Raw genomic sequence first — 14731 nt, forward strand, 5'->3', positions numbered from 1 at the left:
TGAACAATACGTGTAACCAAACCTATAATAATTGTACATGTAACCAAACATACAAGAATGCAACCTAACATACAAGAATGTAACAAAGTGACATATAAAAACATGTAAGTGACATATAACAACATGTTAGCAACATATAACATGTAACCAGTCATACACTCATGACAATGCACTCTAGAATAACAACATCAAGTTTCTCATGACAACATCACTACCACCATGATCAAAATTATGCAATGCAACAAGCACATGGAATGCAAGTTTAAGAGACACATATGCAACTAACATGCATGCATGACCAACACAGAGCCCATCTAGTCAAAGGGGTGAATCATGCTCTATTACCACTTTGTAACACCCTCCTCCCACATCTACCCAAGTAACCACCCAACTCGGGTAAAAATGTGACGAGAGGCTACTGTGATTGGATTCAACCTCCTATGTGACCTTAAGGAAATGGAATCGATGGAAAAACAAGATACTAAACTTCCACATCAGCTATAGGACCCATGAGAACCATGGAAACACTTCAAGCAGCTTGCCCCTCGGTCCCACTGAATTGTTTGATCACTTGACCTCTGGACGCTCTGATGCTATGGGCATGCCAGCATCCAAGGACCTCTGGATGCTCTCACAGGCCTGCAAGCCCATGTCCAGGAATCATTTTGTCCTGTTTTGTGTCAGCTTCCTCGATATTTGAGCCACTTTTTCAACCCCAGATCCCAAGTCACTACCCATAATGGAATGACATCTTCAAAGCGATAAAATAACAAGGAAACATGGATGCAAAAGGAATTAGTTTAAAAATCCCTTAACTATACCCTTACTAGCCATGATTGGAATTTTGTTAAACATATCACAAACATGTAATCTACATGTGTAAACAACATATTTAAGCATAGGGATCTTGTACTTATCTGAGAATTTCTATGAAACATTTTTCCCTCATGTCATTTGCTGCATTATCATCTGTTAAACACACATGGGAGCAAGAACAATATGAATGATAAATCATGAGAGTACATTTTTTATTAAAAAATGATTTACATTTATAGTACAATATGTGATCGTTGGGTTTCACATCCCAAGGTCTCTTGGACTACTTTGTCTATTTAGCTTCCACACTAACCCATTGAGGATTAGGTGTCCAACATTCCCCCCCTTAATCCGAAGGGTTATGTATGAGTCCAAGAAGCGAGCTGTAATACAGAATGTGCAAAAAATCCATGGCAGCACTAGGCTGAATGTGCTCTCCGAAATGTTGGTATAAAGGGCGGTGGTTTAAGGATGACCACCAACACTGGAACGCTTAGTGCAGTTCCCGGAATTCTTCCAATACTGGCAAGAAGCTGAAGTCTTCTGCTAGGGGAAGTGCTCCTATTGTTTTGAAGAGGGAAACCTTCAACCATGAAAGGGAGGTCTCACCCCGCATAAAAGGGACAACTTCAACCTGAAAAGGGAAGTCTCAACCTGTGATGGTTTAAGGATGACCAACAACTCTGGAATGCTTAATGCAATTCCTGGAACTCTTCCAAAACTGGCAAGAAGCTGGAGTCTTCTGCTAGAGGAAGTGTTCTCAATTTTGTTCCTGGAATTCTTCCAAAACTGGCAAGAAGATGAAGTCTTCTGCTAGAGGACGTGTCCCAGATTGCCAATTGAAGGCATGTTTATGGGCATCTTTGTCTATGGCTACAACTCTAAAACTGGTGTAGCAGGTTGTGGCTCAGGCTTGCTTGATGTGGCTTTGAAGCTTGTAGATGACCATCATTTCCCCCCCTGTCAGATACAAGGTGAGATGATGGAGAAAACTCAACTGCAAGATTGTTCAATACTCTGGAACAAGTTCTGACATGTGTTTGGAATATCTTTTTGGCTGTTGATGCCCATTTCCAAGAAGCGATCCAGCCAAGATGAATCTTTGTTCTTGCAGGGTGTTTGTTGCTGAAGCATCTGTGTGAAGAATGGCTAGTTTTATGACAATTCTTACATGGATGAAGATCAAAACAGTGATCTTTCAGATGGCCAACTCGATCACATTGTTGGCATTTCATAATCTGTTGTTGTTGTTGTTGTTGCTGTGGAAGAGGGGCAGAGTCTGGAACAGCTGAAGTTGAACTGTCATGAGGAGCAGGTGAACTGTCATGAATGAATCTAGCACTCTGAAACTGAATGGGATTTGAGTAGTCTGGAATATGAAAGGACAAGTCCTTGTCATATCCAAGACCAGTTCTGTGCTTGTTGTGGACAAGATGTTCCGAAGGTCTGATGATAGGCTTGGGAAGTGCAGACTGAGTTTCTGCATCTGCATGTACAACTGTTGCTTTATCTGAATGAAATGTAACATTATTGTCTTGTTTTTTATGGGAGTCTGTTTCAATCTTCTGAACAGAAACTGGTTCAGAATGATGACTCCACTGCTATAATTCTTCTTGTTGTAGCTGAGATTCAAACTGCAAAAAATCAATCTTTTCCTGTGCATTTTGTAGACATGTCTGAATTTCTGAGAGAGATCCTATGCTAATTTGTAATGTGTCATCAACAGTAGATTGTATAAGAGTTTTCATGAACTCTAATACTTCACTGATTCTGGCCATTTTTCTTCAATGTCAGATTTACACCTTAAAAACTGATCACAATTATTACTTAATGCAGAAAAGTAATATCCACTCACAGTACACAACAATATCTTGTATAAATGTGCAACAAATGAATCAGGGAATCAATGCATATATATGTAGACAGAAACTATAATGGGTTTTAAATACAATGCCACAATTGGGGCAGCAACAACTGCAAACTTGCTTGGATCCTTCAAGTACTCCTTCACTTTCAAATCAGAAATGATGGCTATCAAAACTTCAATAATTATAACACCATGTCATGGGCATTGGAATGAATCTCTAGTATGTTGAAACAACAGTGATATACCTCCTTACATGTCCAAATACTTAGCAAACTATATAGTGCTGGTCATATATACCATATCATTTTACCATGACCTTTCAAAAGCCTTCCAACTATGCACAGTTTCAGGAAAACCTCCAGGAGATTAGAGAATACTCGACCCTGCTTCAGATGTATATGTAGCCAATTATTAAGGAGATTTGAATCTTTTATAGTGATAAAATATTTCCACAAAGGACAACTCGAACACAAACTGATAGAACTTGATTTGAAGATGCTTTGAAACCAATTTTTCCTCTTTGGATAAGCTACAACCAACTCAACCTCTTGAAATAGGCTCCTCTTTGTCTAGAGTTGGCACCACTAACAAGTGCTACTCGACCCCTTTGAAATGATAAGTCTACTATTAATTCTGGAACATATGATCAGACACTTTGATAACAGACAGTTGTAAGTATATTTCTTGAGTTTTACTCCAAATTGAGATGCATAGTGAGAGTATAATGCCTCCAGAAACCTCTCAATCAGCAATATGATATATTCAATGATTTCGCCATTAAATTAAATCACCGTTGAGCACATTACATCAGTTACTGGGAGTAATTTACTCACTGGAAACAACACAGAAGATACTAGCCATGCATTTCTACTGATTTTTGAACTTACAAATAAGAGTTTACAGTATGCCCAACATAAAATCTGGAAATGGCAGTAACTCCAATAGGTAGTAAAACTAATTCATCACACTCAGAGTGGCGTGCAAGTAGAATCAACTGCATTAAATCATATAAAACAAGAAGTAATTTTTGTGTGAGTCGAGTCAGTTTCACGTCCCCATGCTCATCATTTTCAAGACCGTCTCAGCCATTATTTATTCTCCGTATTCTTCTTTAACTTGACTATCATCAGCGTATTTGTATGGAAGGGCGTATTGGAGTAGCGCACTGGAGCAGCTGCTGCGCACTGGAGCAGGAGGATAGGCAGCTATATAGGAGGATAGGCAGTGTGTATTTTGTGAAGAATGTGAAGGGCTATTGTGAATGGGAATGGGTCGATTATGAAAATGAAATGCTGCTCTGTGACGAATGTGACACCAGAGGTTATCACATGTATGTCTTCACCCTGTTGTGGCTAGAGTTCCGGCGGGAAGCTGGCTTTTCCAACAAATGCATTCACTAATAACAAGTTTACAACAACTACTGGGGCAATGCACATTACATTTTCCAGCTGTGTGAGACTCTCGTATGACAGATCCGAGCCATACTCCTATCCATTATTATTCATATTATGATCTGAACTTCCATCAGCGTATTGGGCTAATGAGAGTGAAACAACTAGAGGAATTTCAATCTTGTAATGGTCAGAATTTGTCAAAGAATTCCAGCAGCATGGAATGAGCAACAGAGAGGAAGGCCAAGAGATACCACAAAAGATCTGGAAATGGGACCTGCATAGGCCACCACAATGAAACGCTTCGCTCCACGCTCACATCACCACAATGAAACGCTTCAGCACTCCATCCTGACACACAACAGCGCGACCTTCACCACAATGAAACGCTTCAGCACTCCATCCTGACACACAACAGCGTTGTATACCAAAATAAACCGCAGAGCGCATACACCAAAGCGTTGTATACCATGTCAGTTCAACGCATATACCAAGTGAATGCAAGCGTTAAGCATAAGACAGTTTTACCATTATTGCCTGTTCCTGTTTATGAATATTCATATAAGTGGTTTCTTCCTTTGAACCTTACGAAACAAAGGTTTCATCTGCGATTTAGCATACTTGAATGGGACAGTGCAAGAAACAAGTATAGACGGTAATTTTTTTTTTTATTTGAAGACGTTGCACTGACAATTTGAAACTGCAAATACTCACAAAACACTTCGTTAACGATCGCTACAGAAAATAAATGGAGGCGCAAGTGAGATGTTGGGAATCCGCACAGAATAATCAATGGAGGCGTAGTATAATCAGGTGAAGCAATTCATGCAATAGAGGCACAGGTGAAATAACACCCTTTTTGAAACGTTTATGATAGTCAAAGAACTGAACAGTCAGACAGAGGGGCAGGCTAGCAATGTTCAGGTTACGTGGAGCAGGCCAGCGTTCAGAAATAAAACGCATATGACAGACAGGACAGCACTAAAATTACCATGAAACTCTTATGGACAGAGAGCGCAGGTCTAATTTCAAGGGTCAGGACTGTAAAAGACAGAGGTCGTAGGTAACGCAGAAGAGAGCGTCGATATCGCAGACAGACATGTCAGAACATCTTGGACAACGCTGGCAGTGTCAGGTAGAGGAACATTTCATCATTCAAGTGAATATAGCACACAGGGCGCAGGTCTGTATAGAGGAATATGACAGAAATAAACTGCCTAGAAAGGCCATAAAACAAATGGCTCAAATTAATTATGCAGGGCAGAAATACGCCTGCTTTGATACATGTTAAACACACATGGGAGCAAGAACAATATGAATGATAAATCATGAGAGTACAATTTTTATTAACAAATGATTTACATTTATAGTACAATATGTGACCGTTGGGTTTCACATCCCAAGGTCTCTTGGACTACTTTGTCTATTCAGCTTCCACACTAACCCATTGAGGATTAGGTGTCCAACATCATCTATTATGTCAAAGATACATTGTCCATTAATCTACAAGTAAAAAAATAATGAGAGCCATACATAGTTGTTGTCTAAAACATATACATAACCAGCAAAAATACCATAAATACATCAGCCATAGAATACACATATAAACCAATACATTTACACATGAAAACCAAAGGGATGAATTTCTCATTAATGAATGTAGAAACCAATCAGGGATGGGACTACCATGTTCCACCTGAACATAGTTTGTCTGAGCCAAATATCTCTTCAACCAATCACCCCAATGCCATTTTCCAAGAATGAATATGGGACTCATAACCAACCGAAAAGAACTAAACAAGCATGGATTCTACCATATTTCTCCGCCTACACCATGCGGAATTTAAGTGCCTACTAGTCTCTTAGACTTTACCATAATCTATAGTCTGATCCAGGGATCACTAGGCCCTACACCAAGACCCACTCTCCAAGCTTTACTGTACATACCATCCTGGGACTAGTAGGCCCAAAAGAGATAAATCCACCTCTTGGCGTTACCATATATCCCACCATTCACTAGCAAGGATTCCTAGGCCAACCGAGGCACACAATCATGGCTTTACCACAACCCATAGTCTAGCTCAGGGGTTACTAGGACATTGGATTTACCGTGATCCACAATCCAATTCATGAACCACAGGGCCATGTGTTTTTCATTTCAGATATCCACCCCACTCAGCTTTGAATCCATTCATAAATTTAGCTCAACCAAAGTATGAGAACCAATCTCATCAAGGCTATCAGGAAATGGGAGTAGGATGAAAAACACTATCACACTTAGCAAAATGCATGTCATAATAGTAAAAGAACCACATGCAATACCATGCATTACAAATATAGAAAGGAAATCACACGTGAAAATCAATATCTTCAAAGAATCCTACTGTAGCTTCTTGATCCTTCTATTCCTTGCTTGATCTCCGCTTCCTCTTGCCTTCTTTTCATTTCTTGATCCAATGCCCAAGTTCTCCAAGAAAACTCTAATTTTCCAAGAGTGAGTGAGTGAGAGAGAATAATGAGAGAGCTCTAAAACTAAACTGAAGAAAGGTTCCTAACTGATCCTCATAAACCTTTTTATTAACGAGGCCTCTATTTTCTTCATTTTCCATTATTTTCCTTCAATTTCCTCCTCACACGCAACCTGTGGCCTTTCACCTCCATTTTCTCCTAATTTCCATTATTTTCATAAATAAATGTGCCAAAAATGCCATTTTTCTTTTCGAAAACCCTAGCCATTACCTTTGTCAATTTCCTTAGCCATAATAAACCAAATGAGCACCCTCTAAGATGTCTTGGCCAACATTCAACTTGGAATAAGAGTCCCATCAACCGTGGTTATTATTTTTAACTTTTATTACATGGAATTTTCACCTAGGATGTTATAGTTATGATGTTTCTAATTTTTTGGGAAATAACTAAAAAATTAGCAGGGTTGGTTATTGGGTTGTTGACAAGGAAGTCATACCACTCAGGTCAATAGGTCTAGTGGGTAGGTATGGCCCAATGAGGGCTTGCCAAGTGGCATCCTCATATAGGGTAGGATGACTCAATTTGATTGGTTTGATTTTGATGTGGTGGACCAATGCGTGTATGCCATGTCGCCCAGCCAGAGGCCGCCATGTGGAACCCCATGGTTGGACAAAAATTGTTAAGGGTTCGGAAAACCTCAGTTGGACTCACACCAAAAACCTCTCATCCAACACTCAAATGCCTTACCACTACTCCATGGGGGTGGTTCTTACCTCGTAAGAGCTTCAACTCTATTTAAAGTTTAAGTGGAGCATATTTTTGGAGGAGGGTCGGGCAGTCTACCCTGACCCCGAGTCACTTGCACCTCACATGACCACATCACAATGGAGAGGGGCTTGGGACCAGCCTTGGCCCTTAGACACATGACCCGCCACATGACCGTCGATGAACCGAAAGGCGATAGGCAGACATGTGGGCAATGTACTGGTATCAGCCCCAGACCATATGGTCAAGCATGTGACCTCGACGTAAGGAGAGGGCATCGGTGGTAAGGGCGTGCCATTGTCCCAACCCTCAGGCCCATGGGCACCAAAATGATCACCAACCTGATGTTTAAGGGGCTAGGCTAGCGAGGACGGGCAGTTACCCTCGACCACATTGTTATAGACATTTTTGTGCCTCGCAGCATTGAGCATGAAATGTCCATAAGATAAGGGATCCAAAGTCCCTAAGCATGTTGTTCTTACCCCTAGAGGAACAAGGCTAGAAAACTACAGCAATTCACAAAAGTTCTCCACTGAAAAACACTCAAAACAAGCCAATTCTGGATCATGTCAACTGCTCCACTGAGCATCTGCGTTGAATTTCAAGTGCTCCACTGAGTACCTGCGTTGAATGTCAACTCCAACAAAGGCTACCTGCGCTGAGCGTACTTGGACAAGTGGCAGGCTTGTTTCTCAATGAGTCAATGCACAGGAAGCTTCCAAAATGACACTTGCATCAAGGAATTCGACTGGTGATGAGTAAGAGGCTCTAATTCTCCAAGTGGAAGCAAGAACCTCCAAGTGGACTCAAGAACTGAAGTGAGAGAGGACACAAGTCAGCTTCATACCAGCTACAAGCTGACTCATCCTTTCTCCAAATCTCCTATATATACATCTCTTCTATGAGGTTTAGGGAGGAGGGAATGTTGTAATTGCAAAGAATTGCTACTAGTTTGTGATCAGAATCATTGGATGTTTATGCTTTGAAAGGGGGTGAAGATAGGAATTTCATTTGCTGGGAAGAGGCGCTGGATTGGAGCCCTCTGGGTTGTAACTCTTCTCAAACCCTTGTTACTTATCAATAAAGTTATCTCATTTTCTCCTATATGCTGGTGTTTATATGATGTATGTTTACATTGGTGTATTCGATTTATCTAATCCTGAATCATTTGTGAATATGAACATGTATCTTTGAGCTGTGTTCTTGTAGCTGTTCTCTTGTGATCTCGCAGGTATCAAGTAGCTGTTCTCTTGAAGCTGGGCAAGTGAGAAGATAAGGAGCTGCAAACACCCAAAGAGGAAGAGGATTTCTGATCGAGGGACAAACGCAAGACATCGATAGGCCCCTTGATCTCCCTCTTTTCATTTCACAAAGGAAGTAAAATCTAGATAACTGTCTTTGTTTGTTGCTAAAGTACTATCACACTTTAGGTGGATAGGATCGTCCTAAATAGGCATTTTTCCCCACAACAAAATGGCGACTCCGCTAGGGAAGAACTTATTTTAGTTAGCTTCATTTGTGTCTCCATTATTTGTTTATTTTATAGACTCAACAACTACTTTTCGAACTGCATCTGTTTCACGGATTGCAAAGTAGATAGTGCTGCCTTGATCCAGTCTTTGGATGAGTCTATAATCTGAACAATAGACTCAAAAATGAGTTGATGATCCTTGTGATAGATCTTAGTACACCCCTCAAAGTATTCCTTTGATGTTACCTTGCCTGTGTTTTTGATTTGGCCTGAAACAGTGCATTTTTGAGCAAACTGTGACCCAGAACTTGAGGGAAACGAGAGTTTCTCCTCTCAGCGCAGGCACTGTGAAGCCAGTCTGCATTTCAACGCAGGTCCCGAAGGGAGTACCTGCGTTGAATGTCAAACTGACAGTGCTGCACCTGCGTTGATCCAGTTTGGCCTAGTCCTACTGGGGTTCTCTGCCTTTTGTTGCCCTGTTTTGCTCTCTGTTTTTGCAGCCATTAGCCAGCATTGGTACTGATCTGAAAACTCCTTTTCTTGCCTGCATTCCGCCTCATTTTTGTACAAAAAGACTTTGAGTGTTTTTATGTGTTTTTACGTCATTCGAAGTTTTCCTTTGCAAAAGTAAAGTAATCATCCTGTAGCCCTTGATTCAGATCTGATTGTGATCTTAGGAGAGAGTTCATTGGCTGTGTGCAGATTGATTATCCATATTTGCTTTTGTTTATGGTTTGAATTTGTCTCTTTTGAATGTCAAAACAAGTATTTGTTTCAAGAAATCGTTAAGTGATTGTAATCTCTTCTACCCTTGCTGATTTCAGGAAAAAGTAATCTTGTTTGTATTGATCATTTAAAAGCAAATTCAAAATTGTGCAAAAAGCTTTCTTTGTAGGCATCAATACTAAGAAAGCGGAAAAGAAACACTTGCATTGTGCATTTTGCATTTGATAAAGTTTGCATGTCTGATTTAGGAAAAGTGCATTAGAGTGTGCTGATTGCTCATTGTGAAAAGATGATGTCTTTCTTTTCCCTTGTAGTTAGGATTTTCATCTGTTGAAAAGATTATAAAGCTTGCTTATCATCTTTAGACTGCATTTAGGAATTTGTATCTATACATCTCGTGGTGATCCATAAAGGAAAACTGCTAAACAAGATCAACCTTAAAATAAAATGAATTTACTTAACAACGCTTTGAAACATAACGCAAACATAGAAGGTCTAGGCTAGAGACGTGTTCCGGCGTCGTAAAACCTGGTATCTTATCGTTGAGTGGTTGGGTGATTCCTCCACGGTGAAGCGGTGAGTATCAATACGGACTTGTGCTCCCACGTACCGTCGCGTATATATTGAGAGACCCCTATAGGAATAAAGCCTTTATCCATAGGAAGCCGTGTCGGCCGCCCTACGATTCGCAATGCAGTGAACACAACATTCACGAAGATCGACCACACGTATCGTAAAAAGTATTCTGTGGTTTTGCAAAGAGTTTGGCACACCCTCTACCTAGAACTCCAGAGCAGTTCCTTTTGGCCTTTTTCAGACTCTATAACAGAAAAAGTCCATCCGAGCATTTGTCACTTCGGGCTCGTTAAAACATCGAAGGAGACTAGAGTCATCTTTAGCTTTTTCTCGACTCTTTAAAACTGAAAAAGCAAGTTGTGTCTAAAGCGTCGTTAATAAAATTTATTTTAAACGGAACATAATCACCTCTTATTCCTGCGTTGATCTTTCGGTTGAAAAATGGAGCACACCAACCAAGGAGTTCCCCTTGGTGGAAATCCTAGTCCCTTCTCCTCTTGGGGAGATGTTGGTGCGCCCCACATGGCCACATTGTCACTTCCAGGACTGACAATTGGTCTACCTGTATGGCTTTTTTCAACCAATGTAGTTCAGACCACCACAAATCCTGAACAGTCGAATCGACAGCTAGATGAGTCTAGAGTTAACCTCCAGCCTTCCACCTCTTCTAACTCTTCCTCTCCCCCTTCCTCTTCGCTTGAAGGAACTGGTAAAGGTAAAAACCAGATTCCTAAGGAGAAGAAGGAGAAGAAGAAGAAAGAGAAGAAGCAGAAGGAGCCAAAGGCGACTGGGGGCAAACGTGACTCGTCTAGAAAAAATCCACACACTGCACCGACCGGGCCTAAATCGCCATGTGTCATATGCAAAGGAGACCACTTCCATCAAGATTGTCCCTGTATTCCCCGGATACTAAGGGACTGGTCCCCCAGATTGCACAATCTGGTAGCATCAACCTCTGATAGCCATGTTGAATGCATTCCGTCAACTAGCGAGAGTGAAGGACAGAGAGGGAGAGCAAGACCTCCCTGCAGACTGTGTGATGGCGATCACGCCATCCACCGTTGTCCATTCTTAGATGAGGCGAAGAGAGTTTTGGAAGATCGTCCGGTTTCACCGTTACGACTTCCTCCTGGATACAAAAAACTCGTGCCAAGTCCCTCGGTAGTTGAAAATCCAGCTGGCCCACTCAAGTGGTCAGCTGAAGCGTCGGTCATTGAAAATGAACCTACTGAATCCGTGCCTGACGAAAGTCAAAAGGTTGAAACGACAGTTAACCCGGTATTGTCTTCAGAAGATTCATCTTCGAATGACTCCATCACAGAAGAGAAGAAGGATGACACCATCCAGATTCTTTTCATCAACACAGACTCGGATGAACAAGGGGGCAATGCTCCCATTCCTTTATCGTAGGAAGGAAGTTCATCAGAGTCATATCCGGCCGTGTATTCGGTCCCACCGCCAACCAACCTGGTTGTGTCCTTTGATTGGAACCAACTAGGCAAACCCCGGTTGCCAGCAAGCATTCCATTTCGAATTATAGTTCAAATCTATAGAATGGTAATGGCTGGCACTATCATTGATGAGGGGGCATCTGTGAGTATCCTTTTCTCTATTGCTTGGAAAGTGCTTGGTTCGCCAGCGCTTTTACCTGAGATGAGAAATCTATCAGGTTTTGATAAGGGAACCAGTTGCCCTTTAGGGATTCTCCCCAATGTGCCCATTACATTGAGGAAGAAGACAGTTCAAATGAACATCATGGTCGTTCAAGGACCCTTGGATTATAACCTACTCCTTGGACGAGACTATATATATTGCATGGGAGCAATAGTCTCCTCACTCTTTAGAGTAATGTGTTTTCCACACGAAGGAAGAATGGTCAAGCTCGTAGACCAACTTTCATTTCCGGGATCACGCATCGCAAATAGTCAAATACCAACCCTAAACGGCCTTTTCAATCAAGAAATGCCTCCACCCCCAGTTCTCCTTCCAGATGAGTGCGAGTGATTCGGAAAGAAGTAATTGGAACCCAGGGGGCATGCACCCTCGCCTGCCTTGGGCAGAGAAAACCTTGGGTATAGAGTAAATTTCCGCGGAAGAATATGACTAGTCCGTACCCCGTCCGAAATGGAAGAGAGGGTTGTTCTAGAAAAAGATTCTTTTGTCAAAGTTATGTGTTTGATGGTTTCACGTCATTCACCTTTGTCCTATCTGAAAAAGATTAGTAGACATCGCCGAGGAAGTGTTTCATTTGCGGCAACAAATAAGAACCATCTTTGGGTAACAAGAAAGAGGTAAGCCTCCCTCAGTAACACAAATGTTTTGTCTTTGAGAAGTGTTCTTCTCTTGTCGCAAGTAGCTGCTCTCTTGTCACAAGTAGCTATTCTCTTGCGATCTTGCGAAAAATCTTCTAAAAGTTGGGCTGACGAGAAGACAAGTATCGTATAGACCCTTTAAAACTAACGAGAAGAAAAGTATCGTTAAATCTAAACTAGCAAGACGAAAAGTAGCTGTGAACACCCAAAGAAAAGCAGAGGTGAGAAAGAGGAGGGGCAACCTTGAAATTGTACTTTATACCTGGGGGCATGCAAACCTTTTGGAGTGTAAGCAAAGAGCGGTCATTTATCTGTTTTTTGGATTGGTCGTTTCCTAACTTGCATAAAGAAAGGATGTGGGGCAAAAGTCAAAACTTGCCAAATTAGGAGCATAGCTTTGGAGGCGAAGCTCCATAAAAAATAGAATCTCTGAGAGGCATTTCTTATCTTATGACTGGTATTTCGAGCAGTTTTAGCACACAGTTCATGCTCGTTAAAAAATAAATGCAAGATCCGAGCAGTTTTAGCAGCATAGTTCATGCTCGTTAAAAAATAAACATAACCTTTGAGCAAGTTTAAGCTCGTTAAAAAATGAATTATCCTCCGGTAAATAACCTTGGTAAATGTAACCCTTGTCAGCCATAAAAACCTTGGTCGTGTTTGTGCACCGTCACCTCCACCGTTCATTTGGCCAATCATTCACCTCCATATGATTGTTTACCCATTTTGAGGAACAGCTGCGAAGAGTGATTTCACTAAGCCATCCTTGTGACACTGCCGTGATTGGAATATTCCAAACTGTACCTGGAATCTACTGCTGCCCTGTTCATCACTCGTTCCTCAAAAGACGAGTCTTCTTTAAGCTCTTTTCAACTGACTCGTAAAATATGAAAAGATTGCCGAGTTTTGGCATACCAGCTCGTTAAACGACCAGAAGAGCTATCCCTCCTCTAGATTTTAATCTTTTTGGACCTGAGGGATTATTGCACAAAAAGATCGAGCGCTTGTTTAGTTCGGCTCATTAAAACTATCGAAAATTCATCCCTTCTGTATTGTTTTATACTTTTACGGACTTAAGGGATTAGATGACGAAAAAGGGATTTTGGAGTTAACTTTATGTACCTTTTCAGACTCTCTAAAAATGAAAAGGACCGAGCTATCCTTGTCGTTAGACTCGTTAAATGCATTAAATAGCGACAAACTTGTCTTTAGACGAGAATGAGTTTCCCTATCGCTAGGATCGTTAAAACATAGCGATGGGCTTGCCCGAAGGGCAGGTTATAGAACAGGCATATGTTATCCTCCTCAAGCTTGACAAAAATAAAGAGGTACTGGTCAGAAATGACTGGGGAAAAATTGGGAGAAAACAAGAAAACTTTGATGGTAGCAAGTCGCTCTTGAACATGACACTTTTCCTCCGTACATCGGGTTGGGTTGTCTCATTCACCGGTCTCATCACCATGGTCTCGCCAAACCATCCACATTTGGGGTAATGCTACCGATCCATCGCATCAGTGTCGTTATATGTTCAAGAGAAGTCGTTTGAAAAGAGTCAACCGGGTCCCATCCACTACCATACATTATCCTTCATCCATTCATGACCGCCACCCTGAATCATATTTCACAGATTGTTTTCACCTCATCAAAATCATTAGCTCCATTCCGTGTCATTGATGTGGGATTCATTAAGGCCCTCCTTTGACGGATCGCTCCTTGTCGACATCAGCTCATTATCCAAGGAGTTGATCTAGGAACAACCCCTTCAATACTTTGAAGCTTGCATGCCTCAATGGCAAGTTTCTCACTTCCGGCGACAGGTATACATCAATGACCTTCGACCGAAAGATTTTGCGTGGTGTTCGACGCCAAGTCCTTTATTCACACCACGTGAATTGTACTGTAGTACCTTGAGGGTCATCATCCTTATCGGTGATTCCTCTCGCGCTTGTTAACGGTTTACATTATTGACTGGTAATCAAGCGATGTCTTTCCATGTTCGACTTCAGGTAATTCTCACATGGATCGACTTGTACATCGAGTGAAGATCGGAAGAGATTGAAGACCCCGGATCTAGTTTCATCCATCCGGGCTGCGATATATATTCAGGAAATAAAGACATTGACATGTACAGCATTGCAACAGAGAATCATCCTACAGAAAAGGATGATGATTTCAGCAAATCATCAGTCTACCATCAGACGATTGTCTGTTACATGTACAAAAAAATGAATTTATAAAGCTGAGCATGGGAAATGCCCGACTCAGCTAGATCATGAAAGCAGAATGAAAAATAATGTATTGTATTGTATTGTATTACAGGTCTCCTACCAGCAATGAA

Source organism: Pinus tabuliformis, chromosome 7 (assembly GCF_031772625.1).
Source record: "Pinus tabuliformis cultivar Carrire ecotype Pingquan chromosome 7, CPIR1, whole genome shotgun sequence".
In the NCBI taxonomy this organism is placed as follows: domain Eukaryota; kingdom Viridiplantae; phylum Streptophyta; class Pinopsida; order Pinales; family Pinaceae; genus Pinus; species Pinus tabuliformis.